The sequence below is a fragment of the Schistocerca gregaria genome, unplaced genomic scaffold (genome assembly GCF_023897955.1).
Source record: "Schistocerca gregaria isolate iqSchGreg1 unplaced genomic scaffold, iqSchGreg1.2 ptg000643l, whole genome shotgun sequence".
NCBI lineage: Eukaryota > Metazoa > Arthropoda > Insecta > Orthoptera > Acrididae > Schistocerca > Schistocerca gregaria.
In genome coordinates, this window is record NW_026062029.1 from 35,001 (window position 1) to 50,000 (window position 15,000).

The 15,000-nt window shown below is 52.1% G+C and overlaps 2 non-coding genes and 1 pseudogene across 2 annotated transcripts; all 3 read right to left on the reverse strand.

The window, feature by feature from the left end:
• Positions 1 to 4,555: 4,555 nt before the first annotated feature.
• LOC126317788 (large subunit ribosomal RNA) lies at positions 4,556 to 7,529 on the reverse strand (annotated as a pseudogene).
• A 188-nt stretch (positions 7,530 to 7,717) lies between these two features.
• On the reverse strand, positions 7,718 to 7,872 carry LOC126317783 (5.8S ribosomal RNA). The gene has a single exon (XR_007556906.1). It is a non-coding gene; the product is annotated as a 5.8S ribosomal RNA (ribosomal RNA).
• A 362-nt stretch (positions 7,873 to 8,234) lies between these two features.
• LOC126317766 (small subunit ribosomal RNA) lies at positions 8,235 to 10,127 on the reverse strand. The gene has a single exon (XR_007556892.1). It is a non-coding gene; the product is annotated as a small subunit ribosomal RNA (ribosomal RNA).
• Between the last annotated feature and the right edge of the window lie 4,873 nt (positions 10,128 to 15,000).

The following is a 15,000-nucleotide window of genomic DNA, read 5'->3' on the forward strand; positions in this document are numbered from 1 at the left end:
GAAACCTTCCTTCCTCAAGACATCTATTATATATGTGTGTCAGAGATGGGGAAATCTTGTGCGCTAACGCCTGCAATACCTCCACAGGTATCTTATCAGGTCCTGGGGCCTTCTTCTTTGCAAAGGACTGAATTGTGAGTTGCACCTCCTCTACTGAGAAAGGATACACTCGTAATTCATTCACATATGGAATGTTGTCTTCCACTCTTAATTCCGCCTGCCTCTGACTGTCTTGTCCTGGGTCATCGTCTGGGAGGAGCACCTTAAGTAACTCCTCCGCAGTGTCCTGCCAAGTCGTTGTCATTGTGTCTGTCTGTCCAATTTTGACAGTCGAGAGGTTCATAGGGGAATGTATTTTTTCTCTGACGATTTTATACGGAAGGCCCCATGGATCCGTTATCAAGTGTGATGCTACAAAGTCCTTCCAACTTTGTTGTCTGTGAGTATAAAGTGTATCTTTAAATATCCATTTTAGTCTTCTGTATCTTTCCAGGTGGTACTGTCTTTCGTCCCTGGTGAAGCTTCTCTGGTAATTCCTCCTTGCTCGTCGCATAGACTGCCGGAGCCTGGTAAGCTCTGGGGTCCATGGAGCAGTTACCTTGCGGATGAAACGCCTTTTTTGTGGTATTGCAACGGTTACAGCCGACTTAATAGAAGACGTAAGGGCGTCCACTGCTTCATCAATCTGAAAAAGTCCGTCACCCAACTCTGGTGGATTGCACTCTGCCTCTAGCAGCTCCCAGTTGGCCCTCCCATAATCATACTGCAAAACCCAATCCTCTGGCACGTCGCCAGGTTCCACAAGAATTTGGAACTCAATTACATTGTGATCACTTACTGTTAATCCGTCATGTACAGTCCAGTTAGAAATTCTGTCTGTTAGATTTCTCGTTGTTAAGGTGACATCTATGTTGGTTTCAACACCAGCCCTACTTCTATAAGTAGGTGGATTTCCAGGTCTGTTTTCTACATATAAATGAAATTCCATTATCAGATCTTCCATAGCGCCACCCCGATCATCAACATGGGGACTGTGCCAGAGTGGGGATTTCGCATTGCAATCCATTGTTATCACCACAGGTTTCCCTTCTAGGGCTCTCAGAATTAATGTTAGCTGGTGCAAGTAATGATCAATATGTTCACGATATTGACAATAAACATTAACTAAATACAAACAGGTCTGCAGCATGTTTAATTCTACAACAATAACATGACTATTGCAAAATTGTGTTAGTATAGTTGTCTTTATTAATTTATTAAGGACAACAACTGCTGTCATAGGATTATTGCCAAAAGTTATTACTTGCGATGTTACGGGAAAGCCCGAGACACGGCCAGAGACAGAGTTTGGTTCTTGAATTGTTAAAATGTCTATAGTACGCTCCTCTGCGAGCTTTCGCAACTCCTGCGTGACTAAGAAGCTTCGCATTGCATTTATTTGTACAACTTTGAGGTCAGAGATCGGGAGGGTATCTTGTATGTACATAGCTGTTTGGAAACTGGAGGGAGGGAACGAACATTACCCTTCCATACATCTTTACCATTTCTTTGTATATCTTCTGCAAATTGAATTCCCTTCCCCTTCTTCGAAAAACTTCTTTAACCAGACTCAACAGTTCTTTATACTCAAAAGGCAAGTTGACTGATGCCAGCTGAATACAGTCGACATCCTCCAGAGTTGGGAAAGTAATTCTGTCCCCATCCGGGTGTCCGACCCGCACAAGCTGTCTTAACGCTAATGTTAGCAGTTGAGGTTCTTCTAATCTACGAAGCTTCATTGCATTTTCACACATCACATAAACATCATTTGGAGGACATTGTGTATACGTTTTATTAGCAAAGGAGCTGTCTGTTAAAGTTAAAGTCTCTACAGAACCGACACCAGAAGCCAGGTTTTCTACTTCCACATCTTTATTGGTGTCTTTATCCTTACAAGCGTCGGTTTGGCCACTCTCGACGATGGAAACCACCGCCGCCTTAGCACGATCGACGCCACCAGTGCCGGGTTGCCCCGACGCCTCGGACGAAGTCCCCGGACAGGGGACAGATCCCACACCGGAAGCCGACCCTGCAGCAGCCGACGACACATCTGTAAGAGACAGAGATATTTGGGATGCCCTCAACCTTTGCCAGCGCAGAGCGTCTCTCGCTAATTTACTTGGGGACTTATATTTTGGAGTATTTTTATGGATCTCCATAATCTGTACGTTGTATTAATCTTTGTAATAGCAACTTGTACGTAAAGCACTCCCTACCAGGAGTGCTACACGTACGTTTCCTATACTTGCATGGTATACAGACTGCTGGCTGGGAATGTTTTGGACAATTTTTTCTCTCATGGCCTTCTTCACCGCAGTGAGCACAAACTGCGTTTTTAAATTCGCAATACTTGGCCACATGCGTATAATCTTGACATTTTGTACACCTCGGCAAGGCTGTGTAGTCTTTCACCGATAATGCACCGTATCCTATGTACAGTCTACCTGTCTTAATTATGATCTTTCTTAATTCCGGATCCACCTCCGCAGCATGGTGAACAGTGGACCGATCTCTAGGCCCTGCCTTAAATCTTAATTTAAATTTTTCAAGAAATTCCTGTTTCGAGTAATGTTCTTCAAAGTTCTGTGTATACACAGATTCAAGAATGTCATCTTGATTCATGTACGTTGGAACGTCATAAATCATCATTAGAGGACGTCTCTTTCGCGGCTTTTCACATACAAAGTGTTCTTTTAATTTGACATTATTCAGTAGTTTGTCGCTGTCTTCTGGCGTGGCAACCTCAACTATTAAGGCATTGCGGGTGTTTCTTACTGCATTAATCTTAATCTTATCCACTTTTGGATTAACACTCTTTTCGAAATTTTCCCGCACCTTCCGTATATCTTCACCTTTTTTAGGTTTGACGAAAACAGTCGGCGTCACTTTCTCAAGACTTCGCTTTATTGTGTCTTGAACTGTTGTCTTTACAGGTACAGCAGCAGCCACTGAGGCATAAGTTCGAACTGGTTTTTGTAGTTCTTTCCTCAGTCTTTCATTCTCTTTCTTCAATTCTGCATACTGACCCTCAAGGTGAGCATGGGCTAACGCCCAGTTCGCAATTGTCTCTTTTAGGACCTTGACTTGCTCTGCATTAATCTTTCCATGTTTCACGCTACTTTCCAACAATCGGAGGTAGCGTGAATGTCTCTCAATTACGCTCATGTCATAGCTTTCTTCTAACGAAGGAGCCACCGGCTCCAAAAGCGCAGAATCACTCTCCATATTCTGTGCCATAATTAATTTAAGGAGAGTGAAAAAATGGGGCCCGTCTGTTACCCCCGACCGGCACCTCTGGCATGGGGGGAGGCTATTGGCAGCTCGCCCACCAGTCCCGCCCCTGGACCAAGGGCACACCCGAGCTGCAAGGTTGAGAGTGCCGTTTCCAGCACCCTCGTCCTCCTCGACGACCTTACCATCGAGGATTTCATCCGTTCCTTCCCTGGCAAGTGCCCCCCGCACTCTGGGAGGGCGGATTCACCCTCCGTCCTTCGCCCCCTACTAGGCCGAGCTCCCACGCAAGGCCAAGGACCCGGTCCTACTCAGGTGCCGGGTCGGTCACCCAGACGTTCAGGGGTCTGGACCCAGCTAACCTGGCCGGGGACATGTCACCACGCCCCGGCTTGGCAGATCATGTCTCGGAAGTCCAGAGACACGGCGAAGGACACTTGACAGCTCAGGGCAGAATCCCACCCCGGCGAGCCAGGCCGTCGGAACCAGTGCGCAAGATGTTCAGCGCACGAGGGACAGATGTTGTGTCCCTTGCGACGCAGCTTCCCCTGCGCCATGCACCCTTTGCTTTCGCTTTGGGTTGGGGGACCATTTAACGTCGTCCAGGACGTGAGGAACTACAGCAGCCAGACCGCAGGGCTCCGGGATCGTCGTGAGACTTACCCTCATACCCTCGCCCAGCCGCCGCGCTCAACTCAGGAGAGACAGGTGGTGTGTCTCTCGTTACGCAGCTTCCCCTGCGCCACGCACCCTTTGCTTTCGCTTGGGTTGGGGGCACTTAACGTCTTGCCGCGACGGGAGTTTTACGTCCTGCCTTGACACACGACAACCCTCACAAATCCACAGCCCAGAGATGTTGATGGTGTTAGCTGGGTCTTATATGTGGAGTTTGACATCATCGAGACGGTGCGGCACTCAAGCCCGAGTTACGTTCCCCAGGGGGGTCTCCACACGTACCGGGGGATCATGACCGACCATGTCTCACCCACCGCTTTTGCTAGTTAACGGTGGGCCAGTGCGGACCGTGAGGATTGCACCCAGTTAAGGGCTAGCCGTTTAACGTCATGCGTGGACGGCCCATCCCGTGTTAGCTTCGCCCCATCTAAGGGGGTTACTGAGCCAGAGAGCCACGACAAGGCCACGAGATTGGACATTACGGTCCCCGCCCCACTCAGGTTCCTCTGAGCCCCGACGCGTTCGTTGACTTCGGGGAATCAGAGGGTCTCCTGGCGGTTTTAACCCAGTTATGGGAGGCAACACACCTCCCCCAGGTGGCGCTGCGCAGACCGCTTTTCCCTGGAGTAGATAGGGACAGCGGGAATCTCGTTAATCCATTCATGCGCGTCACTAATTAGATGACGAGGCATTTGGCTACCTTAAGAGAGTCATAGTTACTCCCGCCGTTTACCCGCGCTTGCTTGAATTTCTTCACGTTGACATTCAGAGCACTGGGCAGAAATCACATTGCGTCAACACCCGCTAGGGCCATCGCAATGCTTTGTTTTAATTAGACAGTCGGATTCCCCCAGTCCGTGCCAGTTCTGAGTTGATCGTTGAATGGCGGCCGAAGAGAATCCGCGCACCCGCGCGCCCCCGGAGGAGCACGCTAAGGCGGACGCGGCCTCGCAGCAAGGAAGATCCGTGGGAGGCCAAGGCACGGGACCGAGCTCGGATCCTGCACGCAGGTTGAAGCACCGGGGCGCGAACGCCGCGCAGGCGCGCGCATCCTGCACCGCCGGCCAGCACGAGGCCAACCAACGGCGAGAGCAGACCACGCCCGCGCTAAACGCCCGCACTTACCGGCACCCCTACGGCACTCACCTCGCCCAGGCCCGGCACGTTAGCGCTGACCCACTTCCCGACCAAGCCCGACACGCCCCGATCCTCAGAGCCAATCCTTATCCCGAAGTTACGGATCCAATTTGCCGACTTCCCTTACCTACATTATTCTATCGACTAGAGGCTCTTCACCTTGGAGACCTGCTGCGGATATGGGTACGAACCGGCGCGACACCTCCACGTGGCCCTCTCCCGGATTTTCAAGGTCCGAGGGGAAGATCGGGACACCGCCGCAACTGCGGTGCTCTTCGCGTTCCAAACCCTATCTCCCTGCTAGAGGATTCCAGGGAACTCGAACGCTCATGCAGAAAAGAAAACTCTTCCCCGATCTCCCGACGGCGTCTCCGGGTCCTTTTGGGTTACCCCGACGAGCATCTCTAAAAGAGGGGCCCGACTTATATCGGTTCCGCTGCCGGGTTCCGGAATAGGAACCGGATTCCCTTTCGCCCAACGGGGGCCAGCACAAAGTGCATCATGCTATGACGGCCCCCATCAACATCGGATTTCTCCTAGGGCTTAGGATCGACTGACTCGTGTGCAACGGCTGTTCACACGAAACCCTTCTCCGCGTCAGCCCTCCAGGGCCTCGCTGGAGTATTTGCTACTACCACCAAGATCTGCACCGACGGCGGCTCCAGGCAGGCTCACGCCCAGACCCTTCTGCGCCCACCGCCGCGACCCTCCTACTCGTCAGGGCTTCGCGGCCGGCCGCGAGGACCGGCCATGACTGCCAGACTGACGGCCGAGTATAGGCACGACGCTTCAGCGCCATCCATTTTCAGGGCTAGTTGCTTCGGCAGGTGAGTTGTTACACACTCCTTAGCGGATTCCGACTTCCATGGCCACCGTCCTGCTGTCTTAAGCAACCAACGCCTTTCATGGTTTCCCATGAGCGTCGATTCGGGCGCCTTAACTCGGCGTTTGGTTCATCCCACAGCGCCAGTTCTGCTTACCAAAAGTGGCCCACTTGGCACTCCGATCCGAGTCGTTTGCTCGCGGCTTCAGCATATCAAGCAAGCCGGAGATCTCACCCATTTAAAGTTTGAGAATAGGTTGAGGTCGTTTCGGCCCCAAGGCCTCTAATCATTCGCTTTACCGGATGAGACTCGTACGAGCACCAGCTATCCTGAGGGAAACTTCGGAGGGAACCAGCTACTAGATGGTTCGATTAGTCTTTCGCCCCTATACCCAGCTCCGACGATCGATTTGCACGTCAGAATCGCTACGGACCTCCATCAGGGTTTCCCCTGACTTCGTCCTGGCCAGGCATAGTTCACCATCTTTCGGGTCCCAACGTGTACGCTCTAGGTGCGCCTCACCTCGCAATGAGGACGAGACGCCCCGGGAGTGCGGAGGCCGCCGCCCCGTGAAGGGCGGGGAAGCCCCATCCTCCCTCGGCCCGCGCAAGGCGAGACCTTCACTTTCATTACGCCTTTAGGTTTCGTACAGCCCAATGACTCGCGCACATGTTAGACTCCTTGGTCCGTGTTTCAAGACGGGTCGTGAAATTGTCCAAAGCTGAAGCGCCGCTGACGGGAGCGATTATTCCGCCCGAGAGCATCCCGAGCCAACAGCGGCGCGGGTCCGGGGCCGGGCCAGGTAGGTCCGTCATCCGGGAAGAACCGCGCGCGCTTGCCGGGAGCCCGAGCGCCCAAAGGGGCGAATCGACTCCTCCAGATATACCGCCGAGCAGCCAGCCAGGACACCGGGGCTCTGCCCAACAGACGCGAACCGAGGCCCGCGGAAGGACAGGCTGCGCACCCGGGCCGTAGGCCGGCACCCAGCGGGTCGCGACGTCCTACTAGGGGAGAAGTGCGGCCCACCGCACACCGGAACGGCCCCACCCCGCGGCGAGTGGAAAGGCAACCGGACACGACCCCGCCGCGGATTGCTCCGCGCGGGCGGCCGGCCCCATCTGCCGAGGGCGGGGGCCAGTGGCCGGATGGGCGTGAATCTCACCCGTTCGACCTTTCGGACTTCTCACGTTTACCCCAGAACGGTTTCACGTACTTTTGAACTCTCTCTTCAAAGTTCTTTTCAACTTTCCCTCACGGTACTTGTTCGCTATCGGTCTCGTGGTCATATTTAGTCTCAGATGGAGTTTACCACCCACTTGGAGCTGCACTCTCAAGCAACCCGACTCGAAGGAGAGGTCCCGCCGACGCTCGCACCGGCCGCTACGGGCCTGGCACCCTCTACGGGCCGTGGCCTCATTCAAGTTGGACTTGGGCTCGGCGCGAGGCGTCGGGGTAGTGGACCCTCCCAAACACCACATGCCACGACAGGCGGCAGCCTGCGGGGTTCGGTGCTGGACTCTTCCCTGTTCGCTCGCCGCTACTGGGGGAATCCTTGTTAGTTTCTTTTCCTCCGCTTAGTAATATGCTTAAATTCAGCGGGTAGTCTCGCCTGCTCTGAGGTCGTTGTACGAGGTGTCGCACGCCACACCGCCAGCCGGCTGTGCACGCTACCGAGAAAGTACCGGTATGCGAACCGCCAGGCGACGGGCGCGCATCGCACGTTTAAGGAGACGCGGCCGGCCACACAGGCGACCACGACACTCCCACGTCTCCGAAGCGGGACAAACGCCGCGCGCTTCAGTATACGTAGCCGACCCTCAGCCAGACGTGGCCCGGGAACGGAATCCATGGACCGCAATGTGCGTTCGAAACGTCGATGTTCATGTGTCCTGCAGTTCACATGTCGACGCGCAATTTGCTGCGTTCTTCATCGACCCACGAGCCGAGTGATCCACCGTCCTGGGTGATCTTTTCCTTTTCAGTCTCCCACTGTCTCTTTCAAGACAGTAGCATTTGCGGGACTGAGGCGTCTGACGGCCCCTGTTCCACTATTTTTTTTGTGTCCAACGGCCTCACAGCCGATGGGCGTCGTACGGCTCCACACCGGAGCGGACAGGCACTCGGGCGAACGTCATTCAAAACCGGCGCCAGGCGCCAGGTACCGCAGGCCAGCCGCTCCAGAGCTTCAGCGCTCGTACCACACAACAACAACACTTCCGCTAGTTTTGAGAGGCACGCGTGGTTCCGCACGCGGCGCACGGCCACTGCCGTACAGGTAGCGTGTTGCGCGACACGACACGCACATCGAAAGACATGCAGTCTAGTCGGTAATGATCCTTCCGCAGGTTCACCTACGGAAACCTTGTTACGACTTTTACTTCCTCTAAATGATCAAGTTTGGTCATCTTTCCGGTAGCATCGGCAACGACAGAGTCGATGCCGCGTACCAGTCCGAAGACCTCACTAAATCATTCAATCGGTAGTAGCGACGGGCGGTGTGTACAAAGGGCAGGGACGTAATCAACGCGAGCTTATGACTCGCGCTTACTGGGAATTCCTCGTTCATGGGGAACAATTGCAAGCCCCAATCCCTAGCACGAAGGAGGTTCAGCGGGTTACCCCGACCTTTCGGCCTAGGAAGACACGCTGATTCCTTCAGTGTAGCGCGCGTGCGGCCCAGAACATCTAAGGGCATCACAGACCTGTTATTGCTCAATCTCGTGCGGCTAGAAGCCGCCTGTCCCTCTAAGAAGAAAAGTAATCGCTGACAGCACGAAGGATGTCACGCGACTAGTTAGCAGGCTAGAGTCTCGTTCGTTATCGGAATTAACCAGACAAATCGCTCCACCAACTAAGAACGGCCATGCACCACCACCCACCGAATCAAGAAAGAGCTATCAATCTGTCAATCCTTCCGGTGTCCGGGCCTGGTGAGGTTTCCCGTGTTGAGTCAAATTAAGCCGCAGGCTCCACTCCTGGTGGTGCCCTTCCGTCAATTCCTTTAAGTTTCAGCTTTGCAACCATACTTCCCCCGGAACCCAAAAGCTTTGGTTTCCCGGAGGCTGCCCGCCGAGTCATCGGAGGAACTGCGGCGGATCGCTGGCTGGCATCGTTTATGGTTAGAACTAGGGCGGTATCTGATCGCCTTCGAACCTCTAACTTTCGTTCTTGATTAATGAAAACATACTTGGCAAATGCTTTCGCTTCTGTTCGTCTTGCGACGATCCAAGAATTTCACCTCTAACGTCGCAATACGAATGCCCCCGCCTGTCCCTATTAATCATTACCTCGGGTTCCGAAAACCAACAAAATAGAACCGAGGTCCTATTCCATTATTCCATGCACACAGTATTCAGGCGGGCTTGCCTGCTTTAAGCACTCTAATTTGTTCAAAGTAAACGTGCCGGCCCACCGAGACACTCAACAAAGAGCACCCTGGTAGGATTTAAACGGGGTCCGCCTCGGGACGCGAAAGCACCCCTTCGGCTCGCCCCACCGGCAGGACGTCCCACGATACATGCCAGTTAAACACCGACGGGCGGTGAACCAACAGCGTGGGACACAAATCCAACTACGAGCTTTTTAACCGCAACAACTTTAATATACGCTATTGGAGCTGGAATTACCGCGGCTGCTGGCACCAGACTTGCCCTCCAATAGATACTCGTTAAAGGATTTAAAGTGTACTCATTCCGATTACGGGGCCTCGGATGAGTCCCGTATCGTTATTTTTCGTCACTACCTCCCCGTGCCGGGAGTGGGTAATTTGCGCGCCTGCTGCCTTCCTTGGATGTGGTAGCCGTTTCTCAGGCTCCCTCTCCGGAATCGAACCCTGATTCCCCGTTACCCGTTACAACCATGGTAGGCGCAGAACCTACCATCGACAGTTGATAAGGCAGACATTTGAAAGATGCGTCGCCGGTACGAGGACCGTGCGATCAGCCCAAAGTTATTCAGAGTCACCAAGGCAAACGGACCAGACAAGCCAATCCGATTGGTTTTGATCTAATAAAAGCGTCCCTTCCATCTCTGGTCGGGACTCTGTTTGCATGTATTAGCTCTAGAATTACCACAGTTATCCAAGTAACGTGGGTACGATCTAAGGAACCATAACTGATTTAATGAGCCATTCGCGGTTTCACCTTAATGCGGCTTGTACTGAGACATGCATGGCTTAATCTTTGAGACAAGCATATGACTACTGGCAGGATCAACCAGGGAGCTGCGTCAACTAGAGCTGAGCAGCCGGCCGCCCGGGAGTGTGTCCCGGGGGCCCGCGCGAACACGCAAGCGTCCGCTCAATTATTCTGCAAACAGGAGGAGGCCGAGCTCCCCTGCACGATACACCTCGAAACCCTCTCAGGTCCCGGCGGCGCGCAGCGCCGTCCTAGGTACTTGGTCGGTTTCGAGAGAGGCGCAATCGCCCGGAGTTAGGCGAGTAGACGGTTTTAGTGCGAACACCCTTGCTCCCAACTGAGCTTGCCGCTGCCGACAGAGGCCCGGGAGCGTGCTGTCGTGGCATTGCCGGCGGGAGACAACACGCGCCACCTATGGTGACCGGCAGCTCCAACGCCAGCGCCACACAAGGGCAAAGCCCCACTTGGGTGCAGAAGCGAACTCTCCCAGCACAGCGCACGCGCCAACACGTCCGCACAACTGCGATACAAACCACCTGCGAGAACCGCTGGGGCGACCGAGCAGCAGACGGCGTCGCGGCGCCGAGTGCCAGGCGGCGGCGCATCCTCAACGCACACAGTCCTCAATCAGACCAGCACACTGCAGATGTCCACCGCGCTTCGCACCGGGCTCGGCTGAACCAACTTTGGCCGCCAGGCGCCGCGTGCAGGGTGCGCCGCAGCGTAGCTGCGCCGCCTGCCGGGCCCGTCGGCTGGCGCTCCTGCCACTCGGCGCCCCCCACCAGCCGCCTGTTGCGCGTGCGCCCACGCAGCGCGCGGCCAACACGCCGGGCGGCCCCCCTTCACCGGCCGGGAACAGTCCCACCAAGCCACCGCCGCGTATCGCTTCATACCCACATGGGCCTAGTCACGCGTGTGGATGTGGCGGGTACCGCTGAAACAACCGGTTAATAGCTGTACCGATCGTCGCCATCACAGATTCACCTCCAGCGTGAACAACCGCTCAACAACGGATTTCCAGTTCATTTGCGTATCTTGGGCAGTAAACGTAGATGTCCACCTACATTTGCGAATTCAACAATTCTTGCATGCCAGGATGTCATGTGTCACGACACGCTACATCAGACCACATACACACTGCGACATGTGCAGAAGAGAACACGTGGAAGGTGGCCCGCGCACGTATGCGATGTACCTTCCGCGATCCACTGTCAACCGGCATCTGCGGCATGTCCCAGATATGGAACGCGGTCCACCAGGGTAGCACTTTGTGTGAGGCAATACGACAAAGTCGGAATACACGCGTCACTACATCAGACGGCTCACGCTGACCTGACCTGACCTGACTCACCGCACCACCACCCCCAGCGACCCAGGGTGACATACAATGCGTTCGTACGTTCCTCCCACACGCCTCTACGGCGTACCACAGTGCAACCTAGCTGTTATTGGGAGACGAGACAAGTAGCATCAAGCACAACATATGGAAATTGAGATTCGACACCGTTGGGCACAGCCAGCGTACGGTCACACGTATCACACTACTTCACTCTGTACGTAACGACCGATGATCGGTACAGCGTGTGGGTTACGCGTACGACATCAGCGGACAATGGACACAGACCATACCACGACGTACACTGAGGGCGTCGACATCTGAATGCAACTGAACAGCTGCGAGGCTCATTTAACACTCAAACGCCAGACCGACCAGCTTGAGAGGACAGAGACACAAAGAGGGGGACAGAGGGGGACAGAGGGGGGGGAGGGGGGGGTCGGCGATATAGTCCTATTGCAGTACAATTGACAGTGGATAGCAGGAATATGTGGAAAGTAAGCAACACTCGCAAGACATCTACATGAGGATAACAACGACACCAGAGATTCCGAGCAGTGAACTATGTTAGGCAAAGGGACAACGTGGGTTAGGTTAAGGGACAACGTGGGTTAGGTTAAGGGACAACGTGGGTTAGGTTAAGGGACAACGTGGGTTAGGTTAAGGGACAACGTGGGTTAGGTTAAGGGACAACGTGGGTTAGGTTAAGGGACAACGTGGGTTAGGTTAAGGGACAACGTGGGTTAGGTTAAGGGACAACGTGGGTTAGGTTAAGGGACAACGTGGGTTAGGTTAAGGGACAACGTGGGTTAGGTTAAGGGACAACGTGGGTTAGGTTAAGGGACAACGTGGGTTAGGTTAAGGGACAACGTGGGTTAGGTTAAGGGACAACGTCGGTTAGGTTAAGGGACAACGTGGGTTAGGTTAAGGGACAACGTCGGTTAGGTTAAGGGACAACGTGGGTTAGGTTAAGGGACAACGTGGGTTAGGTTAAGGGACAACGTGGGTTAGGTTAAGGGACAACGTGGGTTAGGTTAAGGGACAACGTGGGTTAGGTTAAGGGACAACGTGGGTTAGGTTAAGGGACAACTTGAGTTAGGTTAAGGGACAACTTGAGTTAGGTTAAGGGACAACTTGAGTTAGGTTAAGGGACAACTTGAGTTAGGTTAAGGGACAACTTGAGTTAGGTTAAGGGACAACTTGAGTTAGGTTAAGGGACAAATTGAGTTAGGTTAAGGGACAAATTGAGTTAGGTTAAGGGACAAATTGAGTTAGGTTAAGGGACAAATTGAGTTAGGTTAAGGGACAAATTGAGTTAGGTTAAGGGACAAATTGAGTTAGGTTAAGGGACAAATTGAGTTAGGTTAAGGGACAACTTGAGTTAGGTTAAGGGACAAATTGAGTTAGGTTAAGGGACAACTTGAGTTAGGTTAAGGGACAACTTGAGTTAGGTTAAGGGACAACTTGAGTTAGGTTAAGGGACAACTTGAGTTAGGTTAAGGGACAACTTGAGTTAGGTTAAGGGACAACTTGAGTTAGGTTAAGGGACAACTTGAGTTAGGTTAAGGGACAAATTGAGTTAGGTTAAGGGACAAATTGAGTTAGGTTAAGGGACAAATTGAGTTAGGTTAAGGGACAAATTGAGTTAGGTTAAGGGACAAATTGAGTTAGGTTAAGGGACAACTTGAGTTAGGTTAAGGGACAACTTGAGTTAGGTTAAGGGACAACTTGAGTTAGGTTAAGGGACAACTTGAGTTAGGTTAAGGGACAACTTGAGTTAGGTTAAGGGACAACTTGAGTTAGGTTAAGGGACAACTTGAGTTAGGTTAAGGGACAAATTGAGTTAGGTTAAGGGACAAATTGAGTTAGGTTAAGGGACAAATTGAGTTAGGTTAAGGGACAACTTGAGTTAGGTTAAGGGACAACTTGAGTTAGGTTAAGGGACAAATTGAGTTAGGTTAAGGGACAACTTGAGTTAGGTTAAGGGACAACTTGAGTTAGGTTAAGGGACAACTTGAGTTAGGTTAAGGGACAACTTGAGTTAGGTTAAGGGACAACTTGAGTTAGGTTAAGGGACAACTTGAGTTAGGTTAAGGGACAACTTGAGTTAGGTTAAGGGACAACTTGAGTTAGGTTAAGGGACAACTTGAGTTAGGTTAAGGGACAAATTGAGTTAGGTTAAGGGACAAATTGAGTTAGGTTAAGGGACAAATTGAGTTAGGTTAAGGGACAAATTGAGTTAGGTTAAGGGACAAATTGAGTTAGGTTAAGGGACAAATTGAGTTAGGTTAAGGGACAACTTGAGTTAGGTTAAGGGACAACTTGAGTTAGGTTAAGGGACAACTTGAGTTAGGTTAAGGGACAACTTGAGTTAGGTTAAGGGACAAATTGAGTTAGGTTAAGGGACAACTTGAGTTAGGTTAAGGGACAACTTGAGTTAGGTTAAGGGACAAATTGAGTTAGGTTAAGGGACAAATTGAGTTAGGTTAAGCGATAATCTGGTACAGCCACAGTTAGGTTAAGCGATAATCTGGTACAGCCACAGTTAGGTTAAGCGATAATCTGGTACAGCCACAGTTAGGTTAAGCGATAATCTGGTACAGCCACAGTTAGGTTAAGCGATAATCTGGTACAGCCACAGTTAGGTTAAGCGATAATCTGGTACAGCCACAGTTAGGTTAAGCGATAAACTGGTACAGCCACAGTTAGGTTAAGCGATAAACTGGTACAGCCACAGTTAGGTTAAGCGATAAACTGGTACAGCCACAGTTAGGTTAAGCGATAAACTGGTACAGCCACAGTTAGGTTAAGCGATAAACTGGTACAGCCACAGTTAGGTTAAGCGATAAACTGGTACAGCCACAGTTAGGTTAAGCGATAAACTGGTACAGCCACAGTTAGGTTAAGCGATAAACTGGTACAGCCACAGTTAGGTTAAGCGATAAACTGGTACAGCCACAGTTAGGTTAAGCGATAAACTGGTACAGCCACAGTTAGGTTAAGCGATAAACTGGTACAGCCACAGTTAGGTTAAGCGATAAACTGGTACAGCCACAGTTAGGTTAAGCGATAAACTGGTACAGCCACAGTTAGGTTAAGCGATAAACTGGTACAGCCACAGTTAGGTTAAGCGATAAAGTTGGTTAAATTTGGTATTGTGTGGGAAGGGGGCAGAGAGAGAGGGGGGGGGGGTGGATAGTGGTGGCAGTACACGGATGCCTGAGTCACCGTCAGATACGTCACGTCGGTTCGATGCTTGTAGCAAGAGGCTGGCGGATGTGTGTCTCTCACTTCTGCAATTTTTCATGTGGTATAACACGAGGGCGGGGGATGATATTTGGTGCCCCTCTGTGTAGGATGTGTGTTGGTGGTGTTGATTTATCTGAGCAATGGTAGTTGTCGGAGGAGTGGGGTATTGTGCTTTTATAGGTGGACCTACTGCTCTGGTTATCATAGTGTCGACGGTGCAATGTGGCAGAGAGGATGCACTCGACATTGTCGCATTCCAGATGTTTACGTATTGTGTGTCTCCGTTGCAGGCCGAGAGTGGTGCATGTTCGAGTGTCTGGCTGACGTGCGATTCACGTTGTGTGCCCAGTCTTACAGCACGTATAGGGACATT